The sequence below is a fragment of the Mastigoproctus giganteus genome, chromosome 14 (assembly GCF_048544385.1).
Source record: "Mastigoproctus giganteus isolate SK-2022 chromosome 14, ASM4854438v1, whole genome shotgun sequence".
NCBI classification, from domain to species: Eukaryota; Metazoa; Arthropoda; class Arachnida; order Uropygi; family Thelyphonidae; genus Mastigoproctus; species Mastigoproctus giganteus.
The window spans coordinates 100,294,460-100,311,059 of NC_143588.1; positions in this window are offsets into that span (position 1 = coordinate 100,294,460).

Here is a 16,600-nt window from a genome sequence, read left to right on the forward strand (position 1 = left end):
TCGTGGTCAAATATTCGGTGCAGGCTTTGGCGCGGTGAGCTGGAGCATTATCGTGATGGAGGTACCAGGTGTCCATTCTTGACTTTGGCCGCAGGTTCTTCATAGATCCAATGACTTTAGGCAGGCATTGTTCAGTATACCACTTAGCTGTGACTGTCTTCTGCGTGTCCAAAACGACACGTTCCACAATTCCACTCGATTTGAAAAATACAGCTATCATTTTCTTGTAACAGAATTTGTAACAGAACAAAAATTTAACAGATGTTAACAGCATTCGTGAGCTTTGTATTTCTTTATTTTTTTATTATTATTATTTTTTTTTTATTTTTGTGTTATGTAAGGCCTGCATCACCAACTTATCAAAGTTGTCAAGCCAAAGTTTCTGCTGTTTCAGTGACGTTACAACAATTTCCTGCTATTTCATGGTGTTGCTGTATTATTGTAGTATATGACCTGTTTTAAGAGTGCACAAATATAAATTTTGATGAAGCTTTTCAACAATAAAGACACCTGGAGTGGATGAGTTCTATCCAATTATATTAAAGGAGGCAGCAATAGAAGTAAGCAAACCCTTAGCCATAACTGCAGACAGGTTCCCAGGACAGCTCATGGGGTCAGTGATATACAGGAATTTTGCTAGAAGGGATAAGGAGGTGAATACCCCACTGTATAAGGCAATAGGCAGGCCACATTTTGATTTTAGGAAGGATGTAGAGCTTCTGGAACAAGTACAGAGAACGGCAACAAGATAGATGAGTGGAACAAATGAGTGCTCTTACCAAGAAAGGCTTCAGTTCTGCAAATTGCTGCATCTGGAGGTGGCACTTGACAGGTGATCTGATTGAGGTGTTTAAAAATTGAGCAAGTTCAATGCTGATGGAATTCTTCCCCTTGCCCAGACTATTGCTCCTTATGGGACATAAATTCAAATTGAGGAAGGATGATTGCAGAATAAATGTGCAGAAGTTTGCCATTAGCCAGCAAGTCCAAGTTCCAAGACATACCCTGGTCCTGTTCCAGGACCAGGGTATGTCTGCCAGGGGCAAAGGTTGATGACGTTGTAGAGCGGATATCATCTTTTAAGGGCACAAAAGGTGATATAGTTGTACACGTTGGCACTAATGATATTAAGAGTAGGAGACCAGCGGAATTACTTAACAAGTACAGGTCACTGTTGAAAAAAAGCCGTGAAGTAGGGTTGAATTTGAAAGTGTCTGCAATTCTGCCCAGACACGATAGGAGGGAGTATATGATGAGAGCCTTGTCGATCAATTCTGCCCTGGAAAGATTGTGCAAGGCTCAAGGGGTAGAATTTTTTTCAGCCTGGACTGTACTTGTTAACATGAAAGATTGCTTCTACAGGGATGGGATACACTTCAATAGAAAGGGTGCAAGAATATTTGCTGATGCAATCGAGGCAGTGTTAGGTGGGTCGGAAAACTGCTAGCTTGGGGGTAGACAAAGACAGATAGATTAACAGTAGCCACTGGCAGAGGTGAAAGAGATTCTTGCACTGCTTCTATTGGAATGAGCAGAAGCCTGAAAAACAATATGCAGGATATTTCAGAGACTGCTGGAAGTCATTGCGGTACAAGTAAACACATGGGTTGTGTTAGGGTAGCTAAGAATAGAAACAGGTGCATGTATACTTGCGTGTACACCAATGCTAGCAGTTTAGTAAATAAATTTGATGAATTTGAGGTTTTGCTCAAAACATCAAAGGCAGATATTGTTGGGATATCAGAGACATGGTGTCACACAGATATAAGGAATGCAGAACTGGAATTTGGGGAGTACAACGTCTACAGAAAGGATAGACAGGATAGGAAGGGAGGAGGGGTTATGCAATTAGTTAAAAAACACATAAAATCCAAGGAAGTGAAGCCAGTCCACATCGATGGACAGGGCAGTGTCGAGTCAGTTTGGTGTGACATAAGCATGGGTAAATCAAAATTGAGAGTAGGAGTGTGCTATAGGCCTAATGACTCTGATGAGTATAATAAGATACTGTACAGGGAAATAGAATGGGCCAGTAAATCAGAGAGTCTTATAATGGGGGATTTTAATTTCCCAGATATTGACTGGAATTTGGGGGCTGGTTACTCACACACTAGCAGGGCTTTTTTGGATTTATTGGATGATTGTTTCCTACATCAGCATGTTCGGGAGGCAACTAGAGGGAGTAATACTCTTGATCTGATTATCAGTAGTGATTCTTCATGCATTAAGAATCTGCAGATAAAGGAACCACTAGATGGCAGTGATCACAGTGTGCTGAAGTGGGATTTACTCAAGGAGGTAACTACCATCAGAGGTAAAGGGAAGGGTTTTTGCTTTCGTAAAGGCGACTATGATGGGCTGAGACAGTATTTAAATTCTATATAGTGGGACCAACTGATGATGTTATCAACAGCAAATTCAAAATGGGAAGCATTCAAGGAACTAATCTTGGAAGCTACCAGGCTTTACATACCAACCAAGAAATATTGTTCAAGGTTCAGGCCTAAATGGTTGTCAGATGAACTAATGAGACATATGGCAGAGAAGAAAAATGCATGGGACACATACAAATTAATGTGAGACATAGAAGCCTATGATAGATATAAGTTGGTTTGTAACCAAGTCACAAAGGAGATTAGGCAGGCAAAGGCAGATTATGAGAAATCCTTGGCAAAGGATGCAAAGAAAAACAGAAAAGAGTTCTTTACCTATTTAAACTCAAGAAGGAAAGGGATGAATCAGATTGGTCCACTGGATGTTGATGGTTCAACAGTTGAGGATCCTGCTCAGGTGGCTAACAATCTAAACGAATATTTTGCATCTACATTCACACATGAGGAGTTATTGAGGAAGGGGAATATCGTAGGTGAAGTAAACATTGGCAATGAGCTAGATGATTTTCTAATAACTGAGAGGAAAGTGGAGGAGAAATTGTTGAGGATAAACATAAAAAAGGCACCCGGGGTGGATGGGATCTATCCAGTTATATTAAAGGAGGCAGCAAAGGAAGTAAGCAAACCCCTGGCCATAATTATGAGAGCTTCTTTGGACTCAGAGGAGGTACCCATAGACTGGAGATGTGCAAATGTAACCCCAATTCACAAAGGAGGATCAAAGGCTGACATAAGTAATTATAGACCTGTTAGTTTAACTTCTGTTCCAGGAAAATTAATGGAGGCACTGGTTAAAGAAGCACTGCAGGATCATCTGGACAAGAATTCAGTTATAGCTCAGACACAGCATGGTTTTGTTAAGGGCAGGTCTTTCCTGACCAATTTGATTGGATACTATGATGTAGTCACAAAAGAACTGGATGCAGGGAATAACTTTGATATTATATATTTGGATCTTAGAAAGGCTTTTGATACTGTTGCGCATGGAAGACTGCTGCACAAATTGGAGCAGTGTGACATTGGAGGCAAATTGCTGCTATGGATAAAGGGGTGGTTGAGGGGGAGAAGACAGAGAGTGGTAATCAATGGACACTGCTCATCGTGGACTAATGTTATTAGTGGAGTTCCTCAGGGTTCAGTGTTGGGTCCGTTGTTGTTTTCGGTGTTTATGAATGATATTGATGGTGGGATATCAAGTTTAATGTCCAAGTTTGCAGATGATACAAAGGTTGGCAGGGTTGTTAAGGACACTACTGACGCTATGCTGCTGCAACAGGATCTGGAAAGGTTGAGCAGATGGGCTGAGAGGTGGCAAATGAAGTTTAACATTGACAAATGTAAAGTACTACATATGGGAAACAGTAACCCCAGATCAACGTATCAACTCTGTGGTACTACGCTGACAGTGGTAGAGAATGAAAAGGACCTGGGGGTAATTGTGCAGGCAGATATGAAGTTCTCTGAGCAGTGCAGACGAGCTGCAAGAGTAGCTCATGGTGTCTTGTCAATGATATGCAGGAATTTTTCTAGCAGGGATAGGGATGTGATTATTCCCTTGTATAAGGCATTGGTCAGGCCACACCTTGAGTACTGTACACAGGTCTGGAAGCCTCATTTCAAGAAGGATGTAGAGCTGCTGGAACGAGTACAGAGAAGGGCAACAAGATTAGTGAATGGAACAAAGGGTTGCTCTTACGAAGAAAGGCTTAAGTTTTGTAAATTACAGAGTCTGGAGACTAGGCATCGGCGAGGTGATCTGATAGAGGTGTACAAGGCTTTGAATGGCTTGAGCATGCTCAATGCCGATGAGATTCTTCCTCTTGCTCAGAATAATCACCTGAGAGGGCATAAATTCAAATTGAGGAAGGACGGATGTCGAATAGATGTGCGGAAATTTGCCTTTCGCCAGCGGGCGGTTGGTTTGTGGAATAGACTTCCATCACTTGTTGTTGAAGTTGATAGCCTAAACAAATTTAAGGCTCAGCTGGACAGGTATTTCGAACGAACGGAGGGGTGACATGGGAGTAGTGGTTGTGTTTTTTTTTTTTTTTTTTGGCTGATGCTGAATAAGCTTGCTTTCTTGCATCATATGCCTCTACTAATGCTAAATGCTAAAAGTCGTTGATTACTGGAACAAACTTTCATCTGCTGTGGATATTGATAGCTTAAATAAATTCAAGGACGAACTAGATAAACTGTTGGAGGAAATGGATGGGAACTCTTTTTTTTTTTTTTTTTTTTGACTGATTCTGTATAAGCTTGCTTTCTTGCATCATTTTCCACTACTAATGCTAATGCTAATGTTCCACAGACAAGAGTATAGCGAACATTACGTGAGCACGGTTTGTATCCATTTCACATACAGCGGATACACCTTCAACCAGGAGACAACGCCCAGCGATTGGAATTTTGTCGGTGGGTAAATGCTGATCGCCGATTATTTCCATTAATACTGTTCAGCGATGAAGCTACTTTCTCCCTTGATGGTATCAACAACACCCATACCTCTCATAGGTGGTAAGACGAAAATCCACATGCCACTAGAAACAAATTTTCAAAATCGCTTCTCTGTATGTAAACGTGTGGTGCGGTATCATTAACAATCAGTTGATTTGATCTTGTGTTACAAAATCGTCTTACAGGGCCCATTTACCTAGAATTTCTGCAAAACGAACTTTCTCTACTATTGGGGTATGTTCCCTTGGCTACAAGGATTGGTATGTACTTTCAGCTTGACGGAGCTCCTACACATTATACCCATCTGGTGATAAAATATCTAAATGGAACTTACTCTGAACGATGGATCGGCCGCGGTGGTCCCGTTCATTGGCCACCAAGGGCTCCAGACAATCCGTTAGATTTTTGTTTGTGGGGCTGGATGAAAAGCGCAGTATACAAAGAAAAGGCGAATGCAAGAGGCGAATTGCTCACTCCCATTTTGGATACTACTGCCCTCATAAAGAAACGCCAAGACGACCCCAGAACAACACGTCATATTACCACAAGAGTTGCAAAGTGCATTGAAGTTGGCTTGGATATGGGATTTTCGAACATTTCGAACACTGTCTGCGTGTGTAGCACAGTGGTATTGTCACCGTCCTCTTCACACCAGGTAGAAAAGGCCCGGTTCGAATCCCGTCGATGACGCGAGGAACTTTAATAGGCTTTTTTCACTCCGTGGCTGAATTAGTCGGTCTGAGGCGCAGATAGCTAGATTGTCCCCTGGAAACGGGTTTTTCGTCCAGAAAAACAGACTAATCGACCATAGAACGCCCAATTAACAGACATAAGATACACAGCATGGCATAATCAATATAAATATTCGGGTGGCCTAATATACTGTAATAGTGTACTTTAAAACAAGTAATTTATCGTTCTTTAATACCTCTCATGATGGCTTTGTGCGCGCAGGTTCAAACGGCTGTATCTCCGTATCTATTGGGAATTGGACACAAGTTTATATGAACTTTTTTACTAAGAATAATCTATACTATAACCTCCCAAAATATGTACTAGTCGTTAATCATCTTGTATATGGGAGTGGACAAAACAATGGAATCGCCTGATATGAAAGTAGTAGTTTTTGTAATGCCTATGTGACATTTATTATGAACATGCAGCAATGTTTGTTTTTTTTTTTTTTTTTTTTGCAGGTAGTATGCCCTCGTCCCTCGTGGGTGGCACAGTTGGTAGGATCGCCGTCCTCCCCACACCGGGTGGAAAAACCTGAGTTCACAACATGGATGGGTTAGCCAGTCTCAGGCGTGGGGTAGCATGTTTTTTCCTTCCGGAAACTCAGGTTTTTCGTCTAGCAAAACAGAACATCGATGTCAGAACACACGCAATTTACAGACTGTGTATACACGGAACATAATGGCCTTAGTTGCCGATGCTTCTAAACGCAACAACAGCAGTAGTGCTGTGAAGGAAAGTCGATAAAAGCCATTTGAATTTCTCTGAATCGCTTTCTCTGAATTTCAGAGAAGCCGAATTGTTGGTGCCCGTTAACCAGGAGGCATCGGTGATTAAATCTGCTGATTTCTTTAATGTATCTAGAGAAACTATATCCAAAGTGATGACTGCATTCAGCAAGTATAGAAAAACCAATCTGACAAGGAGAATTGAGGCAGAAATTCGAGCTGACTGAAAGAGACTGTCGGACACTGAAAAGGATTGTAGTCCGAAAATATAAAACTGCTACCTCAAAAATAACATGCAGAACTTAATGCCACTCTCAGCAATCCAGTTTTTAGCAAAACAGTTCGGCGAGAAGTTCACAAAGCTGAAAACTTATGGCAGAGCCGCCATTGCCAAGCCAATATTACTATTGGTAATACTAGAAAGAGGATGCAATGGTATAAGGAGCACAAAACCCAGCCACTTGAGTGGATACTTCATATTTTTAGATGAATCATCACACATTTTTTTCCATTATCAGGGAGAGTTTATTTTACGTTTGAAGAATGCCAAAGGAAGTGTATCATCCTGACTGGCTTGTGCCAATCATCAAACTTGGGAGAGGATCAATACTGGTTTGGGGAGCAGTATCTGGCAATCTTTAGGTCCTTTATCAAGATGAACGAGCGAATTTCTGCCACTGATTACCTTGATGTTCTGAGTGGCCAGGCTCATCCCATGGTGCAAACTCTGTTTCCCACAAACGATGGCACGTTTCAAGATGGTAATGCTCCAATATGCACAGCCGCATGTGTCTAGTATGAGGAGCATGAATTGAGGCTAAGCATCTCCCATTGCTTAAAGAATCACCTGACTTGAAAGTTATTGAGTCACTGTGGGCATATTTCAATGTTCCTCTTAAGCAGTCTCTTTATATATCCTCTGTGTGTGCGCATCTGATATTTCACAGTTTAGAACCCAGCTTACTCAGATGGTTTTAAGTCCTGACATCTCTGTAGCCAGCAAAATTTGATTTTAATTTTAGCCGTGTTGGCCGATATTGTTATTTTTATTTCGCGTTATTAATCAATTTGATTTCTTTGCCATTTCTGTTTCTACTTATGAGGATTCCTGTAGAACTTGACATGTAATACTCTGTTGAAATTTGTTATATTTGTTGTATTTTATATTAAGGTAGTCTCTTCACTGGCATTATTATTATTTTATTTTATTTATTTTATTATTATTTTTTTGCTTTTGATTCTAAATCGTTCTCGGTTTTTGTGTATCCTTTTGGTTTCCTGTATTTTATTAAATTTAGCGGTCTCTATACCTGGGCCCTCTTATTATGTCTTTACAAATATATATATATATATATATATATATATATATATATATATATATATATGTTGTTGTTTTTTTTTAATCTATTTTATGTAAATGTTATGTATTATATAAAGTATTTTATGTTATGTAAAGTTAAACGTCATTGTCTGGCTGTTTATACAAACTATTCTTACAAATTACTTACACAAATAACACATAATACATACATATATATATATATACAGTATATATATATATATATATATATAAACTAGTATGCAGGTTTCAATTTCCAGTGCAACCCATTTGACCCAGAAGCGATATCCTCTCAATTTAGAAAATAATAGTAGGAGCAAATAATGGAAGAAAGCAAACATCAGCCAAAAAAAAAAAAAAAACTGCACATTTCTTCCATTAATACCCTCTAAGAATTTGTCTAGTTCTTGAATTTATTGAAACCATCCATATTCACAAATGATGGAAGCCTGTGCCAATAACCCACCCACTGGCCGAAGGCAAACTACTACACATCTATCCTGCAACAATCCTTCCTCAACTTAAAGTTATGTCCAAACTACTACACATCTATCCTGCAATAACCCTTCCTCAACTTAAAGTTATGTCCCTCATGTGCATGGTCAGGATGGAATATGATATTGCCAAGTGGTATCTCTATGTGTGCTCGATGTAAGGAGTGTGAGGATATTAAGTGCCAACTCAGCCTTGTTATGGGCATTTATGACAACTTGAAGAACAGGGTGGATGCCCTCGAAGGAATTAAATTGGGGCCCATCACGCTCTCAGCTCCCCACATCAACACCAGAACTTGCATTTGATCATTAGGCAACACAGCGGCAACCCCCTAAGACAGAATGTGATGGGCTCACACACGGCCGGAATAAGTATGAAAGAGGCCAACAGCCATATTTAAATTTTAGGCCCCTTTAATATATATATTACACATACATATAAGTACAAATACTGTACTACATAGGTTTTTATTTATATATTGTGAATAATAATTCCTTGATAAAAATGTAAACCAAAGAGGTCAAAAATGCTTTGTTTTCTGACTTGGAAAATAAAGTAATAATAAAAGCAATTTTATTAGAAACTTTTAACTTGTTTATTGTACAATAAAAGGTGTAAGAATAAAATTTAAACACTTAACAAGTTAAGTGTAAGAATGCTTTTATATTACACGTTTTCTTGGTTTATTATTATTATTAGAAATTTTTATCACTACTTTAGAAAATGTTTAAACTGAAAATGAGGCCCCTCTTCGGGTGAGGCCCCCACTCATGGATGGTTTGGCCGTTAACGCGGCCCTGGTCACACAGGAGCTAGTTGTTGTCCTTGACTCTTTTCAGGAAGACGGGAAATATATTATGCAACAAGGATAGGTGGAAGAGGACCAGTGTATGTCTTTCAGCGGCAATGACGTTGTAGAGCAGATATCATCTTTTAACTACAGGGCAACGTTGAAAACAAATCGCGAGTTAGGATTAAATTTGAGTATCTCAATTCTGCTCAGACACGACGGGGGGGGGAGTATATGAATGTTTGGAGGAGATATTGTGCAAAGCTCATGGGGTCGAGTTTTTCACACCATAGTCTGTGCTTGTTAACAGGAGAGACTGCTTCTACAGGGATGGGATACACTTCAGTAGGCCACAAAAATATTTGTTGATGCTATTGAGGCAGTGTTAGGTGAGTCAGAAAACTACTAGCTTGGAGGATACACAGATTAATTTACTGGTGTGCAAAACTTAAGGACCAACACTATTTCTAAAGGTGACAAAAACAAAATCTTTACTTAAGGTGGTCTTTACTGATGAGAGTAGATTCAGTCTCAGCAGCGATTCTGGACGTCAGCTAATCTGGCGAGAGGTTGGCACACAGTATCACCCTACAAACATCACTGAAAGGGATCGATATGGCGGTCGAGGTATTCTCGTCTGGGGAGGCGTTATCTGGGATGGACGTACACAACTTCAGATACTGGAATGCAACACTCTAACCGGTGCACGCTACTGTACTGAGGTAATCCATCCACATGTGCGTCTGTTCCGAGGTGCCGTTGGCCCCGAATTCGTGTTTATGGATGATAACGATACACCCCATCGCACTTCAGCTGTTGATATGCTTTTGGAAAGTGAGGACATTGTTCGTATGGATTAGCCTACCCGTTCCCGTCGATCTAAATCCCATTGAACACATATCGGACGCTCTGGGGAGACGCCTAGCAGCACGTCCACACCCACCAGAAAATGTTCACCAGCTGAAGATGGCTCTGACAGAGGAATGGACGATGTTACCGCAAGAACTTATTAACAACATTGTTCTAAGTATGGATAGACGGTGCAAAGCCTGCATCGATGTTAGGGGTGGCCATATCTCCTACTGAGGACCACCTCTTCCCTTTGTTCCCTCTTTGTCAGTGATGCATCTGTATTATGGCAGCCAGTGCTATGTTGCCATTTTTGATTAAATTCTTCTGTACCGTTTTGTTTCCGTTGTTGTGTCGGTGTTGTTTCCTTCATCATTTCTGTACCTCACGAGATTCCTTTGGTATGCTTTTCCCATATACAGGTTACTCCTATGAGAAGCTACAGGTGAAATCCTGACTGGTCCTTAAATTTTGTACACCAGTGTAGATTAACAATAGCTGTAGGCAGAAGGGAAGGTGGTTTTTGCACTGCTTCTATTGGAATGAGCGGCAACCTTGATAGTAAGGTGCTGGGGATTTCAAGTACTGCTGTAAGTCATGAAACAAGTAAATATATGGACTGTGTTAGGGTAACTAAGAGTAAAAGGTGCAGATATACTTGCATGTACACCGGTGCTAGGGTTATAATAAATACATTTGATGAATTTCAAGTGCTGGTCAAGACATCCAATGCAGACGTTGGGATTTCAGAAACGTGGTGTCACTCAGATATAACGGATACAAAATTTGAATATGGGGAATATAATAAATATAGAAAGAACAGACAGGATAGAAGGAGGGAGGGGTTATGCTGTTAGTTAAGAAGTACACAAAATCTTAATAGTGCAGTCAGATATGAAGTTCTCTAAACAAAGCAGACAGGCTGCCACGACAGTCATGGGGTAATGTCAATGATATACAGGTATTTTGCTATCAAGGATAAGGAGATGATTATCCCATTGCATAAGGCAATGATCAGTCAACACCTTGAGTACTGCATACAGGTCTGGTGGCCTCACTTTAGGAAAGATGTGGAGCTGCTGGAACGAATACAAGGAAGGGCAACGAGATTGGTGAGGGGAACAAATGGGTGCTCTTATCAAGAAAGGCTTGAGTTCTGCAACTTGCAGCGTCTTGAGACTAGACATCTGCAGGGTTATCTGATTGATGTGTTTAAGGCTTTGAATGGGTCAAACAGACTCAATGCTGAAGGGATTCTTCCTCTTTCTCAGACCACACTCATGAATGGGGTACAAATTCAAATTGAGGAAGGTCAGTTGCGGAATAGACGTGCTGATGTTTGCCTTTAGTTGATAGTTTAAACAAAATCAAGGAAGTACTAGACAAACAATTGGACGGAATTGAATAGGTGAAATGGAAGGTGTTTTTTTTTTCTTGCTGATGCCCGGTAAACTTGCTTTCTTGAATTTATTCGAGGCCTTAAACTGGTAATGCTAATGTTAGTCTCAGCAAGAGGAAGAATGCCATTTACATTCAGCTAACTAGCCGTAGCCTAGTGGTCAGGCGCGCGGGTGCATAAGTACACGTGCCTTGAGTGACCAGGGTTCAAACCCGTAACTGCAGAATACGGTGCTGTTTATTGTATTCTGTCTGTGAACTCATTTGGTCGTCCCGGAGTATAAACAGAAAATTTATTTTATTTTAACTCAATTTTATTCAAGGCCTTAAACACCTCTATCAGCTCACCCTGCAGGTGCCTAGTCTCCAGAAGCTATAGTTTGCAGAAATGAAGCTTTTCTAGGTTAGAGCACCTTGCACCATTTACCAATTTGGTTGCCCTTCCCTTCACCCATTCCAGCAGATCTATATCTTTCCTAAAGTGAGTCCTCCAGACCTGTTTACAATTCTCAAGATGCAGCCTAACCATGGCCTTGTATAAAGCTATAAACACCTTGTTTAATGTGCTAGCAAAGTTTCTATATCATTGACAAAACCCCATGAGCTGTTCTTATATCACTGCATTTCATAATGACTGCACAATTACCCCGTTTTTAATTTTTTGCTGCCCTGAGTGTATTACCACAGAATTGTTAAGTTACTTTATGATTACTGCTACCCTTATGCAGTACCTTGCATTTGTCAATGTAAACCTTCACCTGCCATTTCTCAGCCCATTGACCCAGTTTTCCTAGATTTTGTTGCGGTAGCTCATCCTGATTACCGTTGGTAACCACCTGACAGCCATTGTATCATCTGAAATTTTTGACATTAGGCCTGATATATTTCATCAAAATGGAAGATTCCACTGATAACATTCCACTGATAACATTCGTCCACTAAGAGCACTGTCTGTTGACAATCCCTCTTTGTCTTCTGCTTAATCATCCCTTTATCCACAGCAATAACTTTCCCTTAATACCACATTTCTTCAGTTTATAGAGCAGTCTTTTATGTGCAGCATGTAACAGTGTCAAAAGCCTTGGAATCCAAGTATATGGTGTGAATATTATTTTTTGCATCCAGTTCCTTGGTCATTTCATCATAGTAACATATCAGATTGGTTAGACAAGACCACCACTTGACAGATGTGACTGCGGTTTAATTGTATTCCTACCAGATTATCCTGTAATACTTCTTTAACCCTTGACTCCATTATTTTCTCTGGAACAGATGTGTAGCTAACATGCCTATAATTACTCGTGTCACCTTTTGATCCTCCTTTATGAACTGGGGATGCACTCGCATATGGTTACCTCTTTTGCTGCCTCTTAATATGATTGGATAGATCCCATCTGTCCCAGGTGCCTTTTTATGTTCAGCTTCAACAGTTTCTATTCTACTTTCCTTTCAGTTTCCACAATGTCATTTAGCTCCCCATTGGAGTGTGATAAACGTCTGGTATCCCCATCTGCTGAAGAATTCCTCGTGTGAATGTAGATATAAAGTTCCTTTTCAATTCGTCAGTAATCTGAGCAGGATCATCAACAGTTAACCCGTTAGCATCAATAGACCCAATGTGGTTCAATCCCTGCCAAGTACTTTTCATATAAGCATAGAAGTCTTTGCTGCTTTTCTTTGTATTCTTTGTGAGAGGCTTCTCACAATTCGCCTTAGCTTATCTAACCTCCTTTGTGACTTGATTACAGACTAATTTATTTCTTCCATAGGCTTCTGAATCACCTGAAAATTTATATGTATTCCATGCACTTTTTTTCTCTGCCACTTGTCTCAATAGTTCATCTGACATCCATTTAAGTCTGAGCCTGGAACAGTGTTTCTTCGTTGGTATAAAAGCCTAATAACTTCTTTGATTACTTTCTCGAATACTTCCCATTTATAATTTGCTGTTGGTAACATCATCAGTTGGATCTCCTTGCAAATAGTAAAGATTAATAAAAAAAGTTAAAGTTTATTACATACTAAAAGAATTAAAGATGAATTTTCACAAAAATTAAATCATGCGTTTTGGTTAAACTCGTCTTCCTATATTTTTAGGTGACACCAAGATTTTGTTTAGCCCTGTTATGTTCTCATTAATTATCTTAATGAAAAGTTCAAACTAACTCATTTAATTAGCATCGCCTATAACGCGTGTGACTTGACCTAGTTTCCCAATCACTTAATTGGTAATAGGGAATGAGCGATCTCATGGGCATTGTTGTCCGTGTGCATTTAGAAATTTGTAACAAAAGGGATGCGGTTGTGGACAGCACAATTGATATAATCACCTTCATCCATACACTGGGTGGAAAAGACCGGATTTCGAATCTTGTCAATTATGCAAGGAATTTTTATTGGATTTTTTTCAAACGAAAGGTCACATGCGGAACAGCCACATGTGGTGAACGTCGTGTGTCTTACAACACAGCAGCACAGTAACCCAGTTACCCACCCATTACAACGTAAGGACAGCAAGACCAATATGCCAATATCTACATGGATTTTGCATTAGACATTAGCTCGTATAGGCTATAGCACTCAACGGCTGTCGGAGGTACCAGTGTTTCCTGCAACGTGGCTGAGATAGTTGGTCTCTGGCGAAGGTAGAATGTTTTTTCTCCCGGAACTCGTGCTTTTTCCGGTAAATAGCAAATCGACTGTGGTGGTTGACCGTTCGCTGGACAATATGCAATACAACAATCCACTGCACCAAATGTGCAAATGTGCATCTGTCCTTGACAGAATAATTTTGGATCTTAATCCCATCTATGGGATGGATTGGAAAAGTGTGTTGTGAGCACAGTACTCTCTTGTGTCACTCCAGGAATTTAGTACATTTTTATTTGAATTGTGCAATCTTCATATCACTTTTCAGAACATTGACTCTGTGCCTTGTCATTTTGGAGCAGATTCTGGCAAACACGCCATTATTTCTTGGGCACTCACAGGCTGCAAATTGGAATCATTCTTCCCACATTGGGCAGTAGTATACACCAGCAAGATGAGGAATTGTTATGGGCTCTTTACACAATGTGACTGAGTTAGTTGGTCTCAGATGAGGGCCGCATAAATTTTTTATCCTGAAATTCTGGTTTTTCATCTAGCAACTAGAAAAGTCAGCCACAGAATGCATGCAATTTACAGAGCGTATAAAGATCTATATGGCCTTAGTTGCTGATGCTCCTAAAACCCTACTACTCAATTGTATCACCCCATCCGTAATGGACTATGGTTATTGTTTGTTATTTAGGAGCATTAGCAACTAAGGCCATATTGCTCCGGGGATATGCGGTGGTCATTCCCTGACCTTTCCGCATCTGGTGGTCACGGGCTTGAACCCCAGTCTAATCAAGAAGCGTGTGCTACGCACTGCTGCTCCTGTCCACCTGGCTACGGAGGCGCAATGGACTATGGCACATAGCATGTATTATAAAAAGCCAAACAGCTTTGTATGCTAGAGTAGCAGTAATTTGCATCTGGTCATGCAAGTCAAAGTGATGCAGCAGTCATGGGACATAGTAAAGATATCAGTTTCAAAAGGGCATGATAGTGGGACCTCTTGGGTCATATGCTTCTATATTGGAAATAAATAAATTTTCTGTTTATACTCCGGCACGACAACCAAGTCAGTAGAGTTTACAATAAATCGTCAATACAAATATTTATCGTATTTAGTAGTCACGGGCTTGAACCCCGGTCCACTCAAGGAATGAGTGCTATGCACTCTCGCTCCTGACCACTGGGCTAATGTCATGCCTTGTTGCTGACAGGCCACTGATTAAGGTGCACAAAGAATGGTGTTAAATGGATCAGATCACCTCCTGCTAACAGAACTAAAGAATTATGCAAGGTGGAGGTTCGCAGTGAGGGAAGGGTGCAGTGCATTGTATGGGCTCAATAGCAGGTCATGCAACAGCTGACATTGCAATATATGGAAAATGTAAGAGTATCCCAAATTATGATGCACCAGATGTGTGGGGTTCCACAGCAGATGACCCAAGAGACAGCTATTCGCCAGTTGATCATCACCGATGGCAAATGCTATAGTGCTTCAAGTATATAGTTCTGTAGTAATTCAAGCTGCATGTCAACATGCTGCTTGGACACTGGAGGACAGGAAATGATTGTGATCAAATGAGTACAAATACTTGGTGCAGCACACTGGTTGATTCCTTTGTGTGTGGCACAAGCCACGAGTCCATGCGACCCATCATGCATGGTGCCCATTAACCAGACAGGTGGCGATCATTGCTTAATGTGGAATGTTTTGATTATAAGAACTAGGATCCCTGGTGCACATGGATCGTTTCACTGGTGAGGTCAACTGGCAGCTCTTAGGAGACTACGTGCACCCTACCATGTTGCATTTCTTCCCAGACAGAAATAGGACCTCCAAAACAATAATGTGCTGTATCATCAGTCCTGCACTGTGCACAAATGGTTTGAGGAATACAATGAATATATCATCCATCTTGATTGGCTTCTATATACGCCTGACCTCAACCCAACTGAACACCGTGGGATATTTTGGAACAGGAAGTGAAGTGTGTGGACATGTAACAGTCACCTACCTGACACTGTGGAAAGCCTTGCAGATCCTTATCGACATCTTCAGACAGCTAATGGAGTCAATGCCTAGGTGAATAGCTGCTGTTATCTGTACAGTGGCCCAACATGGTATTATGTAGATGGTCACAACTCATTAATCACAATGAGCACATAAGTCTCCATTTTCTGTGTTTTATACATCCTATTTTAAGAATAAAAGTGATAAAAAAAAAGTGCTCCTGAGTAATTTGGTAACCGCCATAAAAGTCCAGAATTAAAAAATATTTTGCCAAAACGGATTGACAAACTGCAGTGCTGAAATAGCTCCTATGGGTATTCCGTTGGAATGTAATGTAAATAATGAATTATCCTGTATTTAATTTAATTCAAACACTGCAATGCTCATATCATTGTTAAAATAAAAACTTTTAGTATCACTCCACAATGTTCTAATCCCCATAGGCCTGAAGATGGGAAATTGTGTTCTTGAAACATAGCCATAAATTGTTTAAGTTGAGGTTTATAGAGAAGTTTTTTGAAGTTTAAGCATTTGAGGTATTTCAATCCTTTAAATGGTATCATTTCAATAAAAATTACTTAATCTACCATGTGATGCATAGTACATTGTGTGCAGGTTTAAAGTGAGATACAAACCACTGCTTCGTAAACACTAAAAAAAACCTGACAAAATGATGTTACTACTACGTTATTGATGAAATATGAAAATTAGGCTTTAAAAAGGAATTCTCACTTATCGTTCTCTTTTTGGGCTGGTCCCTTCAGAAAGTGCTAAAATGGGAATTTATACACAAGTAGAAAATATGCA